Genomic DNA, 21287 nt, shown 5'->3' on the forward strand with positions numbered 1-21287 from the left:
ATCCACTATGATTATAAGAAAATAATCGAAAAAATTCAAAAAATTCAAAAGTTCAAAAATAAAAAAATCTTGAAGAATTCGGACGTCAACCTCTAGGGCACAAATCCAGTAACTAAGATGTTTTGCGGTCTATGTCTATTGCCAAAGGAAATAGAAATGCAAAGATTATGATAAAAAATGATTGCTCCAAGCTTTCATAAGACGAACTCAAAGAAATAATATTGCAGTAGGTATAAATGATAAACGAATACACTTATTATCACGTTTGATACAATACTATTAGACTATAACATCATATGGAAAATGCTTTACATTGACATTTACAAATGCTGATTCGGTTCCTCCCTTACCCAATTTGCTTGCTTATCTATATGTATTCTAAATGACACCCAATGCAACTTGATGTGAGAGGTGGGGATGTGAGTTTTGTTCCGCTACAACATGCAAAATTGAATACTTTATATTCTACATTGAAGCACCAAATCTCAAATTCCTTCTTGAATAAGGATGGTCATATGCTAAACAATGTAGATGAGTCACGTGATCAATGAGACAACTTCAAGATTCCTTCTTATTGTGGACTTTCACTTAGTTTTATGATGTGATATGCTAGTTATCACAAAGGTATGTTCAATCCATAGTTCAAAATTGCGCCAATATATCAATTTCTTGCGAGAAGTTTGAAGTGGCGAGAAAATACAAGGTTTTCGCGCCAAAATCTCGACCGAGAAGTTGGCGATATATTGCCGAAAGTGGTGTACTTCTCTCGAGAAGTTGAAAAAATCTCATGGGCAGCCCAATGAGATACCATTTAGTGGCCCATTTAAAAATTTACAGCCTTTGGAGGAGAGAAATAGAAATTCAAAGCCTAGTCAATTGGTTGCAAGTGGATTTGAAATGGATTCGAAGAAATTTTTCAAGAAAAAACTGATTCGAAAGAGGGTGGTTTTGCACCGAGATTGGATGACATTTGGGACGAGGGTAGTGAGAGCGAGGATATAGATGATGAGTCGTCATTGCTAGTGCCAACACCAACTACATGTAGAATGGATATCGAGACACAACTACAACTGTAACCACAGTGGACTGCCAGGGCTAGACCCCCTCCTACTCCCATAGTTTTTACTAGAGCTATTGGGAAGGGGAAGAGGAAGATGTAGACTAATTTTTATAGTGTACTTTACATTTGTATTTGTTTATCATTTTACAATGACAATTTGCTATTTTTAGTTTGGTTCGAAGTTCAGAGTCTCTGACTATGGCTGCCAGCCATCGACATTCCACATGAGGATCAGATTTTGTTACATAATGCATTTATATTATATTTAGATCAGTTTTTTTGGTTTGTTTAATAAATGCATTTTAAATTAAATTTAAGTCATTTTTAAAATTCTAGATATTTTCCCTAGAAGTTACCGATTTATCTCTGATATTTGTCAAGAAAACCTTTTTTGCCTTGCTGATAAGTGGCAGAGAACGATATTTTGAACCATGGTTCAATGAGTGCATATACTCTTGACTTTAACTTCATCAATCTCCTCCAACTTGTTGTCGTAAATTTCGTTTTTATTAAAAATTTATGTCAAACATAGACAAATCTAATTATAATTTTGATTAATTTTGTTATGGTTTTTAAACTCTAAGTAAGTTTTGTAAAGTGTTTGAAAACTTCTAAATTTGTTATGGTTTGTAAACTCTAGTCGTTTATTGTTTTTATTTTATCTATGTTTACTTTTATGTTTTTATTTTAGGTTTGTTTGTCTCAAATAATATATTCACAATATATTATTAAAATTCCTATTTGTTCACTAACGAGCTTATATATATATATATATATATATATAACACCGAGAACAATCATTCTCAAGGCACCTATTTTCATTAAATCCTAGGATTATTTTTTCTCAATTGGATTTATGAAAATATGCGCCTCAAGAATGGTTACTCTTGGCTATATATATATAAGCTAGTGGCAGTTGCGACGCAATAGGAAAAGTATTTTTAATTTTTTCTATTTTCGATAAGGTTAGTATCGATTTATTTATTTCTTTTTAAATATAGTTGTATAAACTCACTATAAAGTTGTAGTAGTATAAACTTACTATAAAAATATTCTTCAACATTTTATTTTTTAATTATATATATGGTGTTTATTCGCATCACTTTAATTCATTTTTATTATAAGGATATTGTTACGTAAAATGTTATATTCAAGAGTAGAGTTAGGGTTAGAATTAGAGTTAGGGTTAGCATTAAGATTAAAATTAGGGTTAGGGTTAGGATTAGGGCTATTGTTAGGGTTAGGGTTACAATTAGAGCTAGAGTTAAGGTTAGGGTTAGAGTTACATGTAGAGTTAGGGTTAGGGCTAGGGCTAGGCTAGGGCTATTTTAAAGGTTAGGGCTATTGTTAGGGTTAGAGTTAGGGTTAGAATTAGAGTTAGAATTAGGGTTCAGGTTACAAATATAGTTAGGGTTAGGGTTAGAACTAGAGTTAGGGTTTGAGTTAGAGCTAGAGTTAGAATTAGAGTTAGAATAAGGGCCAGAGTTAGAGTTGAAGTTAGGGTTATAGTTAGGGTTAAAATTAGGATTAGGGTTAGGGTTAAAATTAAATTTAAGGTTAGAGTTAGAGAAAGGGATAGAGAAAGGGTTAGATTAAGGGTTATATGGGTAAGGTTAGTTTTATATTTAGAGTTAGGGTTGTATATAGTTACATCAACTTAAGGTTAGGGTAAGGGTTTGAGTTAGGGTTAGGGTTAGGGTTTTAGTCAAGATTAAAGTAAGGGTTAGGGTTGGGGTTAGATTTTTGTGTTAGGGTTAAGGTTAGAGTTAGGGTTAGGGTCAGGGTTTTAGTCAAGATTAAACTAAGGGCTAGGGTTAGGGTTAGAGTCTAATTATGTTAGAGTTAGATTAGGAGTTAGAGTTAGGGGTAAGATTATGGTTAGGGTTAGGGTTAGTGTTAGGATTAGAGTTAGGGTTAAGGTTGGGATTGGAGTTAGGGTTAGGGTTAGAGATAGGGGTAGAGAAAGGGTTAGGGTTAGGTCTAGGGTTAAAATAGGAGTTAGGGTTAGGGTTATAGTTTGAGTTAGGGGTAGACAAATCATTAGAAATATGGCTAGGATTAGGGTTAGGTTTAGGGTTTGAGTTTGAGTCAGGGTTTGAGTTAGGGTTAGGGTTAGAGTTTTGAGTCAGGGTTAAGGTTAGAGTTAGGGTTAGGGTTACCATTACAATTAGGGTTAGAGTCCAATTATGGTAGAGTTAGGTTTAGGACTACAATTAGAGGTAGGGGTAGGGTTACAATTATAGTTAGAGTGAGGGTTAGAGTTAGAGAAAGGGTTAGGCTTAAGGTTATGGTTAGGGTTATGTTTATATTTAGAGTTAGAGTTATATATAGAATTAGCATTAGGTTTAAGGTTAGCGTAAGGGTTTGAGTCAGGGTTAAGGTTAGCGTTAGGGTTAGAGTCTAATTATGGTAGAGTTAGATTTATGGTTAGAGTTAGGGATAGGAGTATGGTTAAGGTTAGTGTTAGGATTAGAGTTAGGGTTAAGGTTAGGATTAGAGTTGAGGTTAGGGTTAGGGTTAGAGATAGGGGAAAAGAAAGGGTCAGTGTTAGGGTTAGGATTAGGGTTAGGGTTAGGGTTAGAGATAGGGTCAGGGTTAAGGTTAGGATTGAGTTAGGGTTAGAGATAGGGGTAGAGAAAGGGTTAGGGTCAGGGTTAAGGTTAGGTTTAGGATTAGAATATGAGTTAGGGTTAGATTTTAAGTTACAATTAGGGTTATAGTTTGAATTAGGGGTAGACAGAGCATTAGAATTATGGTTAGTTTTAAGGTTTGAGTTAGAGTTAGGGTTAGGGTTATAGATTTAAGTGCTCAGGGTTAAGGTTAGAGTTAGGGTTACGGTTACAATTAGGGTTAGAGTTAGAGAAAGGGTTACATTTAGGAGTTTACTTAGGGTCATAGTTATAGTTAGGAGGGGAGTAAGGGTTGGGATTTTAGAATATTTTTATTATTATATAAGGTGGCCTATATAATAATAAATATATTCTCACGATCATGGATAAGGTTAGGGGAGCAAGTAGGACCATGGTTAGAGTTATGGTGAGTGTTACATTTAGAGTTACATTTAGGAGGGCAACTTGTTCTCATTACACATGCCTCTTAGCATAATAGAACAATACAATGATACAATGTTCCTTAAGTAGTTTTTAAATTTTATTAGTTACATTTATAAATAGACCATTGGTTAATGTTAATTATGCTTAGCATGAATAGTGTACGATGAAGGGCTACTACATGTTATTGAGGTAATGATTACACTTAAAATGAGTATAAAATGAATATTACGCTTTAGAGTAGGTTAATAGTTAGAAATAACACATCAATTTTATACATAATTTAATGATCAATATATTAATGATATATGTCATGTAAAAGCTTTAATATTATAAACACAAAGGTCAAGGTAAAATGTTTGAAATATTTGCAAGTATAGTTGAGAAGAATTTGAGCTAAAAAGTTAAATCGTTTATTTATTATTCTAATACATAGATGAAAGGAGAACTATATCTCCTAGTACAATTATTTAGATGAAGTAAAAAGTGAAAAATTGAAAGATGTGAAATCATCATATGGACCATGTGTACAATTCTCCATAATCATGTAAGTACATCACATATTCTTCAAAGATTAAAATCGTATTACAGACTTTGTTCGTAATATGATCATCATAGACCTATTTCATCATGGATGGAAATGCATCTACTTTTGCAAATGTGTTGCATACATATTTGGCAACATCTTCCATCTCAGTTATCTCTATCTCTTGTACATGATCAATTGATAAAGGTGCATTCTCAAGTGCTTTTACCATAGTTGTACAACATTGTTTAATTATTCGTGCACACTTCTGAAACTCTGTCTCAAAAAACTGATTTGATCCTACAGAAGAAGTTGGGCTCATGTCGACAATGCTTGACTGTCTATCAGAGGCTGCCATGCCTGAAACAATTCATGGAAAACAATTTAGAAAGCATTAGCACCAATAAAAAAGAAGAACAAATGTATACTTAATCAGAGGGATATAACTTTTAAATCAATAATGGTTTTGTAAAAAAACATAATAGGTCACTTAGTATAATCAAGTGTGGAGAAAATGAAAATAAAAACCATATTGTTTTAAAATTTGTAATGAAATTTTGGGTATGGAAACATGGTAATATTATGACCATTCATGGATAGTGAAGAATAGACAAACATACTTTTCAAATATTGAGTAGCAATGTATTGGTTGAAAGTCATGAAGCACAATCATTATGATTTATTTCAATCGAAGTGGTCTTTCTAATTTGAATTAATGTTATAGCTATGTTAATTTTAGGACCCAATTGATGATCATAGTTAACTTTACAAATTAGAGAATTAGTATAATGAAATTTCAGCCTAATGGTACTTGCAACCATTAAAATGTGCAAATAATAAGGTTATCGTGTTGCATTGAGCATATCCAATTATAGTTGATTGTTTGCATTTGTAGGATGCTCATGTATGTCACTTGGTTGCACTTCAACATGTTATACTTCACAACTTTGTGCATCTGGAAGGACCCTCTTAGAAGTACACCGACGATTGTTTCTTTATACATTTGTGTGCTCTTTTTCATCAGTTTCTAGTTGTGCAACTGATACTTCAGACCACCTTGTACAATAACTTTGCCTATTTCCTTGATTTAATGTTATTCTTTGTTGTTCGCTTTCATTTTTTGTTTGTTGTTGTTGTTGACGTCTACTTTATTCTCTATGATATTCTCTTTGATATTGCCTTTGGTTTTCTCTTCTTGCCTTCTCTGATTCAAAATTTAACTTAGGTCTCACCATGGCTAGTACAAAAATAATATTAGTGAATTAAGATATATATTTCATGACACTAAAAAATCTGTCATATAAATTAGTAAACTTCATTTATTAGAATGTATATATGATTTATTTAAGGGATACTTTATTTAGTAGACATAAGGAAAATTATAGCAATGAAGATTACTATATAAAGTAGTTGAATTTATCTATAATGTTTGCATGAATGAAGAAAATTAACATTTAAAATGAGTAAAATCAAAGTATCTGCGAATGGAGACAAACAATTTAAACATTTATAGATTGTTGCAAAACATATTAATGAAGAAGAAACGAAGGAAGTATGAACAATAAATAAGAGAATACATTAAAAGATTATGAAAATGCATTTTGTTAAAGAAATATACAAACATGAAGATGTATAGTGATTTGTTATTTATGAAAACATTGGATACATCATCTAAATAAATTATTTTATTTATGAAAACCTTGGATACATCATTAATGCCAATAGGCATTCTACAATAGCGGAATGGGTGGAATGTCATGGTGTGAGCGTGTTAATATTAACTTTTATCTTTCTAGATTAAATTTGACAATCATCTACACATCAAGATTTTACATTTTATTACAAATAGATTATACTATACAAATAATTTAATACACACTATATAAAATATTTGTTCAAATTATAATCTTTGGAGATATAAATCATCAGTTTTTTAAGAAATTAATATAAAAAGTTTAAGTTAGTGAAAAATAAAATAAATGGAAAAAAGGAAATACAAATAGTTTTAGGTGTAGTAAATTAAATTTTAAACATTTTGTAGTGGATATCTATTGGCATTTCTTTATATAGATTTATTTAAGATATCTATACTAGTTTTAAAAAAGAATGGTCTAAAAGACCTCTTATTGCAAAACATTTGTATACATGATGTCAAACTTTGCAATACCTATTCTAATCCTAACAATAATTTTTTTTTTTGATTATTTCATTATAAACATATAAATCAATCCTTAATACAAATAAATATTTTTAAAATGTTCATAATAAAATGCATATGGTCACAACTATATGTAAACAAAGTAATATTTATTATTCTATGAAATATTTACATTATAATGTTTCAAATATGGTGGCTTTTTTGAAACATTACAAATATTTTTAGTTATAGCTAACATTATAATAAATTGCTTGCTATTATAATATTTAAAAAATGGCGGCATTGCCTTCCACTTTTCAAAGATTGATGCTTAAAAGTTAATATTTATTCTTTTAAAATTATATTTAAAAAATAAACATAAATTAAAATAAATATATGGTTACTCTATTTTTCAAACAACAAAATTTAAAGTATAATTTTGATTTTTCTTATTTAGAAACAAATAAATTGGTACTTTAATAAAATATTTGGAAAGTGGCGGCATTGCCATCCATTTTCAAATATTAATAAGTAAAGATTAATTTTAATCTAAATGTTAATTAAAAAACTATTATAATTGAAATAGTAATCTAATTCATAATAGTAATCTAAATCAATATACTTATCGTAATAAAAATACTATTTTAAATACAACTACTTTTGTAAATCAAAATAGTAATCATTAAATTTATAGATCACCGTTTTCAAAAAATTATTAAAATTAGTTATATGGCGGCATTGCCATCCATATGAAACACTACGAAAAAAAATATAACATTAATCTAAAAACTACATTGCGAAATATGAAGAACATTAATCTATGCAAATCACATATCTAAATATATAACATGCAATTAAATCTAAATAATGTATCAAACATGCAAATGTAATTTTGAATACAACAATGTAAAAAATTAACAAATCTCATTTAAAATATAAAATACAACTAAATGTAAATAGTGTAACTACTATTCTAAATGCGGATAGTAATCTAAATGCAAAATAGAACTTAATGGAATGAAAACATTAAGAAGAAGGTTACTTTGCTCTTTGATCTCCTTTGCTGATATTCAAATTTGCAATGCTTCTCCAAATTTGAAATCTTCCTCTCTTCTTCCTAAAAAAATAGCTATTCTACCTCTCAAAAGCAATCAAAGCTTTACTCTCAAAACTTGTCTCTCTCCAAATCTACTCTTTTGCAAATGCAAAGCAAAAATGAAAGGAGAGGAGTGTTTTATAATTAGAGAAACAACTCTTCACCTCCCATGAAAAGACTCTTCATTGACCACTAAAAGACCCTTCAATTTCCACTCCCTCACTCTCCATACAAATTCAAAATTCAAAAGTATATATTTAAAAACACCAACAAGGCCTTTCTAGAATGAAATTAAAAAAAATAATTTAAAACATCCACCACATAGTGGTGGATGTTATTAATAATTTAAAAAAAAAAAAAATTATGAAGGTGACGGCCCACCACCCCCGCCCCACAGCCACCTTGGCAATAATTGCCATCAGGCTTTCACAACTTTTAAGTTTTGTTTGTATTAATTTGTTTTTAAAACTTTTTTATTTATTAAATTTTTTAATTTATTTTAATTTATTTAATTTATTTTTATTTACTAATTTTTTTAAAAATAAAATTTATGATTCATTTTTTAAAAAAAATTTTCAAAAAAAAAAAATTTCTTAAAATTTTTGTATTGTTTTATTATATATATTTATATTTATATTTTTTAGGTGCTTATTTTTTAGGCCCTATTATTTTGGGCTCCATTTGGGTTCCTCTTATTTCTGCCAGCTATTATTTCGGGAATGCTTTTTTATTGCCTTTTATTTCGGCCAGCTATTATTTTGGGAATGCTTTTTGTATTTTATGATTTAAAAGTTTGTAACCACTCCCAATTTTTTTTATCGACGAAGAATCTTTTTTGGCATATTCTTGTGGTGGGCATTCGTGCTACCATTGTATAGAATGCCTCTCGGCGTAATCATCCCTTTTTAAAGGTTTTGCATATTATAATATATATGTGCAAAGTTTTTGAAAACTTCTAATGACAAAGATTATTATTCTCTTTGCATTTTTTTATATATGTAAATATAGGTGATAGTTATCCAAAGAAACTCAATGTTTTATGTCACTGGAGGTTTTGATGGTGATTACATGTCTTATTAGACATGTATTTCTTCCATTTCTAGCTCTGTGTTTTTTACATAGTATAGTTGTTTTTGCAAAAAAAAAAAACATGTATTTACTGGTTTGTTTTTGTCAAAAATGTAATCTAGAATGGAGGTTTTTGGTTTGTTCTGGTCTTTTTGGCCAAAAACGTGATTGAATTTATCCTAGTTACTGAATTCATGCCTGGGAGGCTGAACTTGGGTTTAGGTGCGTTTGGGTCCAATCCGAATCCAAATTCGTGCCTAGATCCATCTTGATCCGAGTAGGATCCTTGTTTTGGATTGAGGATCCGTCCGGATTTAGGTACCACGAGTGACGAATCCAAACAAATAGGCTCAAATCTAGACCTTGCACAAATCCATGCGGATCCTCACAAATCCAACAAAATCCGTCATGAATCCCCAAGGACCCATAGGCCAAACTTGGAATAAATACATATAATGGATATATTATATGTGTACTCATGAATCCTCACAAATCATAATGGGAAAGATAGAAAATCACGAATCCACAAATTTGATTCATGTGCCCGAATCAGATTCGTATCCTGAATGGGCAACAAAGGATTTTAGCATTGTATCAGTTATTTTTGCACCAAAACGTGATTTTCTCAGTCGTTTTTGTTAAAAACATGATTTTTTGGGTGACTTTTGGCCCAAAATTGGGTTTTCTTGGGTTTTTTTTATAAAAGATGTGACTGTATAAGCCTTTATAAAATTGTTTCTTGCTGTATAAGGCCGTTTTTGCATTTTGATGGCTTTTATATTTATATCTCTGGTCGTTTTTGCAAAAAAACACGTTTTTCTGTAGGTGTTTGCAGATTTATGTGAATTTATTAAAGTTGTTTTTAATCTTCAATTGGTTTTTTATGCTCATGGTTGAATGTTTTTTGAGTTTTTCTTCTCTTTCCGACCTGAACTAGGGTTTTCTGTATATATGTTTAGTCAAAAACGGGATTTGTTTTTATTTTTCTCGTGTGCTGTTGGAGTTGTATTCAAGTGTATTTGTTTTTATTTTGATACTGTTACTAAATTTCTACACATGTTGAAATTTAGCTCTAATTTCAAGGGGTTCATACAATTTCATAAACATTTTACATTTTATTTAGTTCATACATATTGAAATCATGTTCATTATGAGCCAAAGAATAACAAATGTCCTTGTATTACTCATTTTGAATATACAACTGATATTTACAAAAGGTCTGTGATAATGAAAGAATGCTGAAAATAAAATCCTCACACAAGTGACCGTGAGAGTAGTCTCTTACTTGCTGATATATATTCTACTCTACAAAAGTAAATGACAAAAAAGGAAAATGAAGAGTAGAAGTCATGGGCACTAGTCATTGCTTGTAATGATTGGTCGTTTTCCATCCATCCGCTTCCACTCATCCATTGCCTCGGGCTGCGCTTCGTCCACGCATCCAAATCCTCATTCATTTTAAAACTTGTTAGATCCAATGGATCTAAGCAATGCAAGCGGTTCATTCATTTTCTTAACATGCCATTCTTTTTCATAAATAAAATATATATCAGCAAGGAAAGAAAACTATCACACTGATATGTTTTACTACTAATAGGTTTGTTTCCTGTGCAATGTTCTGTTTCTAACGGGTACGCAGATATAACAGCAGGCTCCCACAAGGGTTATTGAGCCCGGCGTACCAGTTAGAAATAGAACCTACGAAGCTGATCAAGACAAGTAGAATAGAAAAGCATAATATTAAAGGGACATGTATTCGTCATGCATGAGACCTTTTATTATCACATTGCAAATTGCACAAAAGGGAAAGGATAAATCATCTAATTGTTTAAGGGACAAATTATTATTTGATTTGAAACCTTACAAAAGAAAGTAACTTGCTATAGGATACAAGAAAGAAAGCAGAGGGTAATACAGCGGCCATGGATAATGATAAGAGGGAAATGTGGTGTGAAGTGACACTAGGAGTGATATCAAATGTAAGAAAGATGCTATAGGAATGATACTTCAAACAAAAGAATATGAGTATGCTGGTATATTCTAACTGATAAACAAAGTAGCCTTTGTTACAAGTAAAAATGGACTTGTGAATGCATATTGTTACTACTGAATGTTCTCTAGAACAGAGATAAGTAACAAGTGGAGAACACATTCAGAATCTTAACAACAATATACCTAAAATGCAAAGTTATCAACAGGTAGATGGAACCGTTTAGAAATGCACTTAGGTTTCTATGCTTGGAATAATTTATATCTGATAATGTGTGGAATATCTATGAGTAAAAAATAGAATACATAGATATCTTTTAGATCTGCAAACAAGATAGCAAATGTTTGCAGAGCATATATCCAGGGCTGCAATCAAAATTTCAAAAAGATAATGCTATAATGCTGGAAAATGTGTAACAACAAGAGCGTTCTTTAGAAATCGGCAACAACAAAGATCTGTTTTTATTTTTAGCTGAAACATTCAAAGTAAATCTTTGACTTTAATGCAAAAGGGGGCCAGTAAATCAGGCCAAACCAGTTTGGGTTACTTTCAAAATTATCAAGTCTCCATTAAACTGTCATTGCTAAAGGAGAAAATCTATCAACAAGAGAAAATAAAAATCCTGAATAGCTATGTATCAGATTTACCCGGAAATCAGCAACAACAAATAATGGCTTTAGAAATGCTAGGAAAGCATAAATGGTTTCTAATGAACCATCTCATGCTCAAAGAGCCATGCCCAGAAATTACATGGCGACTGCTTAAAAGTCTAGATTCAGCTACAAATGAAGATGTCTTTCTGGATATAAAGGAGATATATGAGAAATGAGAAAACTTGAACTCATTTTTAAAAACAAAATTATCATGTAACAGGGGAAAACCCATTTCGGGTTTTAGATCTTATAACCAAAAGATCTCATTTTCAAGCAAATTCTGGAAGACTTCAAGTTAGCTTACAATGTTAATGCCATTTTGGTGTTAAGCAATGAGCAGGGTAAAAGTCCATCTACTAGAAAACCACGCAATATAGTGCAAGATGGGTTTGCCTTTTATGCCCTTGGTGCCCTACTATTCTATGGTGGGCTGGGGAACCCTATGATGCCCTTTGCACCACTGCCTAATGGCATGAACCTGCCCCATAGAATAGGGGCATCAGTTCATTAATAAGTGCCTTTAGATTAGAATAGTAGGGCTATGCCCCTGCACCACACCCCTTGCAAGAATTGCATCCAAACCCTCATTCATTTTAAAATTTGTTAGATCCAATGGATCTAAGCAATGCAAGCATCTCATTCATCTCATTCGTTTTCTTAAAATGCCATTCTTTTTTATAAATAAAATATATATTAGCAAGGAAAGAAAACTATCACACTGATATGCTTTACTACTAATAGGTTTGTTTCTTGTGCAATGTTTTGTTTCTAACGGGTACGCGGATATAACAACAGGCTCCCGCAAGGGTTATTGAGCCCGGCGTACCAGTTAGAAATAGACCCTACGAAGCTGATCAAGACAAGTAGAACAGAAAAGCATAATATTAAAGGGACATGTATTCATCATGCATGAGACCTTTTATAATCACATTGCAGATTGCACAAAAGGGAAAGGTTAAATCCTCTAATTGTTTAAAGGACAAATTATTATTTGATTTGAAACCTTACAAAAGAAAGTAACTTGCTATAGGATACAAGAAAGAAAGTAGAGGGTAATATAGTGGCCATGGATAACGATAAGAGGGAAAATGTGGTATGAAGCGACACGAGGAGTGATATCAAATTTAAGAAAGATGCTATAGGAATGATACTTCAAACAAAAGAATCTAAGTATGTTGGTATATTCTAACTGATAAACAGAGGAGCCTTTGTTACAAGTAAAAATGGACTTGTGAATGCATATTGTTACTGCGGAATGTTTTCTAAAATAGAGATAAGTAACTAGTGGAGAACACATTCAGAATCTTAACAGCAATATACCTAAAATGCAAAGTTATCAACAAGTAGATGGAACCGTTCAGAAATGCACTTAAGTTTCTATGCTTGGAATAATTTATATCTGATAATGTGTGGAATATCAATGAGTAAAAAATCAAATACATAGATATTTTTTAGATCTGCAAACAACATAGCATATTTTTGCAGAGCATATATCCAGGGCTGCAATCAAAATTTCAAAAAGATAATGCTATAATGCTGGAAAATGTGTAACAACGAGCGTTCTTTAGAAATCAGCAACAACAAAGATCTGTTTTTATTTTTAGCTCAAACATTCAAAGTAAATCTTTGAGTTTAATGCAAAAGGGGGCCAGTAAATCAGGCAAAACTAGTTTGGGGTTACTTTCAAAATTATCAAGTCTCCATTAAACTGTCACTGCTAAAGGAGCAAGTCTATCAGCAAGAGAAAATAATTTTTTTGAATAGCTATGTATCAGATTTACCCGGAAATCAGCAACAACAAATAATGGCTTTAGAAATGCTAGGAAAGCATAAATGGTTTCTAATGAATCATCTCAAGTTCAAAGACCCATGCCTAGAAATTACATGGCGACTCCTTAAAAGTCTAGATTCAGCTACAAATGAAGAAATCTTTCCGGATATAAAGGAGATATATGAGAAATGAGAAAACTTGAACTCATTTTTAAGAAGAAAATTATCATGTAATAGGGGAAAACCCATTTTGGGTTTTAGATCTTATAACCAAAGATCTCATTTTCAAGCAAATTCTGGAAGACTTCAAGTTAGCTTACAATGTTAATGCCTTTTTGGTGTTAAGCAATGTGCAGGGTAAAAGTCCATCTACTAGAAAACCACACATTACCTCAAACAATGCAAAAAAATTCTCAAACATCAGAAATTTGTAAGGGGGCAAAAAATGGCAACAAAAATAAGGCATAAACCCTCATTCATGGCGGCTTTGATCCGAAACAACTCCAGATTTAAGTAAAGAATGCAAAAAAGGTGAAGATATAGAAATGCCAACAGCAACAAGTGATAGTCATAGTTGAGATGAAAGGTTGAAAGTGGAGGAAAGAGATACCCATTAGATGTGTAGCCACGATAGTAACACTGCATGCCTAGAGTCACTTCATGCTTCATTTGTAGACCTAGAGGTAACACTCATGCATTAGATGCAAGAAAAAACCAGATATGGCGGCTCCAAGATGCAGTCACGTCATTGCTTGTGGAATCACAAGAAAACATTGAAATAACCACGCCTTCCCAAGGAAATTGCAAAATATGGAGCAAAAACCCAGATATGGTGGCTCAAGAGTGAAAATGTGCCCAACAAACTAGCAGAAACATTCCATCATGGTGGTTGCAAAAGGCTTCTTCAAACCCTAGCCGCATTCCCTCTCAAGCTTCCCAAACAAATGATAATAAAATGCAAATGAAGGATGAGTCAAATAGTTTTGTCTTTAGGGTTGCTTGTTAATACTTGGAGTAAAATCTGCCACGTTGCCTTTTCCTAGCCAAGTGGTATTTTATTCAATTTACTTTGCAATACTTCTTCCCATCGATAATATGTGTTTAGGTGACCATAAGGAATTTGTAAACATTAGTGTTTTGTTTTATTGATTTTTGCATTTTTTCCTATTGTAATTAATATTACTTATTTTGATAACTTATAAGTCAAATAAGTAATATTAAAATTCCAATGCAAAATTGATATTAATGTTTCCAGATTAGGGGTGATAAGATTGTGACTTATTCTTTGTGCTATATGGGGGTGATTTTGAGTAGGAAAAGGTCTTTTGTTTGGATGAATTCCTAATAAGGAGGTGACTAAGTTGTATTTTTGCCAAGTATTAAGTTTGACTTAGGATTAAGGAATAATTTTAGGGGTTGGTTTGGGTCGAATTTGGACTTTGACCAAGAATCTTGAGGGTCTTTATGATCAGTTAGAGTGTTTTTTGGAGTTTTCTGAGTGAGTCATAGGTTCTTTAATGACTTAGTGGGGTTATTAGGTAGTGAGTCGTCATTTTTGATAAGATTTCACTCCTTTTTTCGAGCCTTATTTCATGGATTCGACCCTTAGGGGTTTGTACTTAGTCTTTTGGACTATGATTGGAGAGTTTTGATTATGCATAGAATAATTTTGTGACTGTGATTGTAAGGAGAGTTCTTGGCATTTTTTGCATATTTTGTAATTCATTTTGGAGGATACTTTATACATGTACTGAATCATTTAGTGATATTTTTCTGATTTGAAATCCAACCTTAATCCTTTCTATTACTGTGTGAGTAAGATCTGATTGATTAAGTGTTTAAGTGAATTTTCAGGATTCCTTATCATTTTGTCTCAGTTATCACCTAGTTGCAGTTTGTGCTTTTGTTTGCAGGTTGTAATTTGTGTCTTTTGTTTTGGGACTGTTTTGTGAATGTTTTCATGTTCCTTAACTCTCATTATCAGGACCTTATTATGAAATATTAATGCAAGTCAGTATAGGATCTAAGTGTTGATCAATAGGGGGAGTTTCACTGTCTTGTTAACAATCATGTCTTCTGTATTCATAAGTTTTGGTGTATCACCTATTAGCTAGGTTTAGTTTTAGGTTTCTTTTTGCATCTTTCTCTCTTTTCCTATCAAATTCAGTTCATTTTAGTTACAAGAGCTTAGGTGATTATCCCAAGGAACCAGCCTATAACCCAGTGATCCACTTAGCTTCATAGGAAAATGCCACTGCCTGTGAGTGGTTCAATGTTACCTGAAATTTCCAGTTCTTTTCTTTAAGTCTGTTTGGGACCAACTTTCAGGACTTAACAGATACAATGCAAATGCTTATCAGAATTTTCTCAGGCTGCAATTTTCTTTCCAACAGTCACATTGTATATATAATTGAGAAATCAGAATTTCCCATCCATTTGCAGTCATAGCATGTACTCTTACATACATACCTACTCTTTGAGAAATGCAGCAATATTTGAAAGACTTGCCTATATGTACCCTTTAAAAAATCAGCATTGGCCATACCCATCATGAACAATGATATGATAATGTCCCAAATCAGGAGTTGAATGCCTAATTTCAAAAACTACTACATTCAGCGCTTTTTGAAATTCGAAGTGTGATCCTCCCTAAAAGTCCCATTTGCATACCCCCATAATTGAATGTTGGAACTTTTCATATCCATTACATGTTTTGTTGCATGTAATAAAATATGCAATCACCTCAGAAATTCTCTGCAAAAATTTGTTCTAAATCCTCTATGATTCTAAAATCGGTATTTTTGAGACACATTACATGTATTGTCACATGTAATCAAAAGTGTAACTTCCCCAAAAATCTCCTTGCCAAGTTCATTGAAATCGAAGATTTTCACACCAACTACATGTTCAGTTACATGTAGTCAAACATGCAATCACAAACAAAAGTTCTACTCATATCACTCATAAGGTGGAGATTTTTACACCAACTGCATGATTTGCCACATGTAGTTGAATACACGATTGCATCGAAAATCTCCTACAATACCCAAGTTTTATATTTGTTCTAAAATCGATGCTAAGTGTAGTTAGGGATTTTTGACCTGATTGCAAATTGAACTACACATGCAATCGAAAGTGCAATTGGGTCCACAAATCCCAATATTTCACTTGAAGTGTCATATTTTTCCCATGTAGTAGGAACTTTTTGGTCCAACTACATAAACAATTACAAGTTGAGTTACATTTCTAGTTAGATATGCAATGCGTCTGAAAATCCCAAAAATGCAACCATGGCCCAACGAAAAGAAAGTTTTCATTTCAACCTTGTTTGAAGCCTAGTTTGCACACACGATCTATTAGTTTTCAAAATCAAACATGAACCTCGTGGAGAATGATATGGAGCTAATGTCAACAAATCTTGATGTCATGATGCTTTGGTCTTTCGTCCTCGTGCTATAGGTGCTCTTCTAAGTTAGAAGGGCTAACCATCATGCATAAGAGAAAGATGAAACTCAAGTTTCATAAATATTAGAATGCTTTCAGCATTGATTCCAAGAAAGTTGTAGCAGGACCGGAGTGTGAATAGTTTTCATTCATGGGTGATAATGAAATTAGTGATTTGTTGATGCCATCAAATGAAGAAGTAATAATGTTATTTTCTACTGACGTTCCCATCCATATATAAATTTGAAGATTTCCAGCGCTTGGTAATTTGGTGATAGGAATACCTCTTTGATAAAGGTTGATGTAATCGGAGTTGTGTCTTGTTAGACACTTAGTTCTTTTTTGACCATATATTTGGTTTTGACAAGCTATATGTAAAGCATAAAATTGCAATTACATATGTAATGTCACATTAAAAGTAAAAATTAGCAATTACACATCTTGCTACATGTAATATTATTACGAAGATATGGAATGTGGAATAAGTCAACCCTAAGAATGTGGAAGTCCTAGTGCTTCACCTCTGTGAGCATCACCTAGATCCAAGGAGTGCTAAGTGTTCCATTTATTCTCATGAGAGATGGATTCATGTGTGAATCACTACTCATGATACATGGGTCAATGAGTTTCACTCTAAAACTACACAGTTAAATCCTAATAGCAATATCACAATTTGACTTGCTGTGAAAAATATCTCCTACTTATAACCCTAGGTAGTTAGTTTTCCATGTTTTTCTCATGGCCTCTCTCCTATAACTACAACAAGATTCATTGTAGATTTTTATCTTCATGCATTCCAAGAAAACTTTGGTGAAATTGAGCAAGTTCAAACTTTGCTTTAATTTGTGCAAGTTGATTTTTGAGTGAATAAAAAGTGAGTATTTTCAATCTTTGAGTTGAGGAAACTTGTGGAATTCTTTGTGCTGTTATAAAGAGTCTTGAATCTGATTTTATATAGATTTTGTGCTATAAATGTCAATTTGAGTTAGTTAAAAGTGAAGGCATAAACTTTGAGCTGTGGTTCATAGTAATTTTAGAAGTAGAAACGAAGTTTCATTTGTTTAAATCTTTGTGCTTATCATATTGTTGTTTCATAGTTAAAAATATTTTCAAGATAGTGTACAAGTCTGTTAGTGTAAATAGTTAATTATTATTAAACTTTACTTAAGTTTACTTAGGTTAATGCATTATTTTATTATTTATTAGATTAGACACCTAGGAGTATGCGTACTCATATGAGTTGTCTTGTTGACAACACAGGAGTTAGCATCTTATTTTAGCACATGGTGTCTACACTGGAGTTTGCATAATCAACTGAGTTCTCATGTAGACAACACAGTTGTTCACACTCTAATTAAGCACATGGTGTCTACAACATAATTTTATGTGACACACCCATGTTAAGCTTATTCTCTCATCATCGCACTAACTTGTGTGCTCAATGGAGGATAATCCACTTTTAGTGGACATGTGCTTAGTTGTTAGACTTATCATTGTGCTGACTCCTAGTCAGTCTAGAGGCCTTTATATTTAGGCATTCCTAGTGTGTATGTACCATAGTTACGGGACTTGGACTCGCCTCTGACTCGGAAAGGTCAAAATCGGACTCGGACTCAGACTCGGCGACCGGACTCGGCAAATTGAAAAACCCATGAAATTCAAAGATTTTTGAGGATTTTAAGATTGTTTCATGTATCTTTTAGTCAATTAACATCAAATACATAGTAATTGAGATAAATAGAAGCTATTTAATACACACACAATTTTGCATAGATCACATAAGTATAAAAGCTAATTTCTGAAGGAAAAAAACTGAATAACACAATATAAAGTTATAAACTATAAAGTAATAAACATAGTGTCACTCCAGTGTCAAAGACTCAAATATCTACAATATTCATTGATTACAAATTCCATGGTATGAAATTCATAAGTTGAAAACATATATCATAATCAAAATAACAACTAGAAGACTAAGGCTCATAGTAGTCTATGTTCTCCTACAAGTGCGCCTAAGATAAGTCATGGAAGACTCTAGAGCCATCCTCTCTCTCTATGTCTGTGGCTGAGCCTGAACCTCATCCTCATCCTCATCCTCATCCTCATCATCATCCTCATCCTCATCCTCACCCACATAATCCTCGTCATTAGACTGGGATCCATCACTCCTAGCCTTAGGGTCTTGCACTTTGTCTCCTCGCACTCTAGCCTCCTCAACTACCATCGCTATTGCCTCAGCCTCCCGATCCACCTGATCTACCCACTCCACATCTTCATCATTGAAGATAGGATCAACCATCTCTATGTTCCACTCTGCATGAGGATCAACATTCTCTAATACAATTGGTGATGTATCGGTGCAAAGGATCTGTCTATGGCGAAGGCGAAGGTTGTAGTAAACAAAGACAAGATCATTTAATTTTTTTTTTGCCAACCTATTGCGCTTCTTTGAGGGTATGTGCTCAAATAGGCTCCAATTACGTTCGCATCTTGATGCACTAGATGGCTGGCTCAAGATGCGAATCACAATCTTTTGTAAATTTGGCACCTTTGTGCCAAACATCTCCCACCATGCATCTGAAACAAGAAAATTTTGAATCATATCAATAACTTTGAATTTATCAAATTAAAATGGCAATACCGTAATAGAATTACTATTAGAAATTAGGATGTAGAATCAAAGATTTTTAGTATTTACTTGGCATCAATTCTCTCCTAGTTTTCTTGCACAACTCTCGTGCAAATAAGTCCCCTTGAGCTTTCTTAAACAGCTCAATCTCACGGACTATATCTATTCCAACTGCTGAATCAGGTGACATTCTCTCTATAACATCGTAGAGGCCGCTCCACACCTCATCATTAGCTTTGAAATGTGGGCTGAATTGGTATGCTGGATTAAGGAAGTAGGCCGCTGCATGTATAGGCCTGTGAAGTAGATTGTGCCAATGTCTATCAATGACATTCCATATAGACCCATACCTATCTCGATTCCCTGCAAAAAAAGAGCGAATGACCTCCTTCACCCTGTCCATGCCCTCATAAATGTAGCCCATTGAGGGCTTCTCTCCATCAGCAGTTCGTAGGAGAATAACAAGCGGCTTTACAAACTGCAATCGTTATGAAAGTTGGAAAAGAAATAATCAGCTTTAAGTTATCTTTAAAAAAAGGAACAATAATTTATAACATAATTTCATAAACAAAATAAAGTTGAAATGAGGACAAAAAGGAAAATTACTGTCACAAATCAGCAATCAGTGTCCAAAAAGAAGCCTCATCAAAAACATAATCAGCTGCAGCAATCCCCGCAGTGGTTTTTGCATATAATGATGCAATCCACTCCTCAGTAACAAACATGCGTTTCAAATCTTCTTTTGAATCAAGCAAAGATTTCAATATGAGAAAATTGGTTGCAAATCTAGTGACCCCTGGATGAGACAACTCCTTTTGTCCATTGTGTTTCCTCATGAGGTTGAGGACCCATGTATGATTATATATGAATTTGCATACACTCCTTTCTCGCTCTATAACTGTTTTTATCCAAGGAATTTTCGCAAGATCCTCTAACATGAGGTCAATGCAGTGAGCAGCGCAAGGGGTCCAAAATAAGTGAGGGTGTCTCTCCATAAGAAGTTTTCCTGCAACAACATAATTTGTTGCATTATTTGTAACTATCTGCACCACATTCTCCTCACCCACGTCCTTTATCACTTCATCCATTGCCCTATAAAGATATTCAACATTCTTTGTTTTTCCTGAGGCATCAATTGATTTAAAAAAAACCGTGGCACCTGGAGAAAAAGAAACAAATTAGTTTAATGATTAATGATGAATCAGAATTTATAAATTCATAATTTATAAACTTAATCACTTAAGTACAAGTTTTACTTCTAAATTTTTAATGTCTAAGACTCTAAGTACAATTACGATTTACCTGATGAGGAGACAAGAAAGTTGAGGAGTGTTCTACTTCTTCTATCAATCCAACCATTAGTCATGATGGTGCAACCCTTCCTCTTCCACACCGCACGCTGCTCCTTGATTTCAACTTCTACATCAACCACCCTTTGGTTCAAAATAGGGCCTCTTAGCTCTTCAGCAGTAGGGGCTTTGAACCCTGGACCACAAACAACAACAACATTGATTCCAATTTGCCAATAAGGGGACCTAAAACAAATAGAATAAAATTTAAAGTTAAACAAATTAGTATATTATTAATAAATTTGAAAACAAAATACAAATTAAAATAAACAGAATAAACATATTATTGTCTCTTGAAAGTTGAAAGTTTGAAAGCAAGAGAAAACATAAATTTAATTTTAAATAAATAAGTACCTTACTACATTGAATGAAATGTTGTTGTAGATGAAGTAGTTTCCAAGTGCCAATTTTGCATAATCATGTTTATCCTTGTTCGAACCCATGCCTTCAAGCGATGGTTGTGCATTTGGAGCCATGCGTGAGCAAACATGGAATCAAGTGTCGATCTTTGTTTA

At 32.8% G+C, this 21287-nt stretch overlaps 1 protein-coding gene across 6 annotated transcripts in view; it reads left to right on the forward strand.

Annotated features, from left to right (window-relative positions):
• Positions 1-21287, forward strand: part of LOC149573126 (putative ion channel POLLUX-like 2) — a 412830-nt gene that overhangs the window by 115228 nt on the left and 276315 nt on the right. The gene's annotated exons all lie outside the window — the stretch shown is intronic.

The sequence above is a fragment of the Cupressus sempervirens genome, chromosome 2 (assembly GCF_028749045.1).
Source record: "Cupressus sempervirens isolate cs-2001-9-10 chromosome 2, ASM2874904v1, whole genome shotgun sequence".
In the NCBI taxonomy this organism is placed as follows: Eukaryota; Viridiplantae; Streptophyta; class Pinopsida; order Cupressales; family Cupressaceae; genus Cupressus; species Cupressus sempervirens.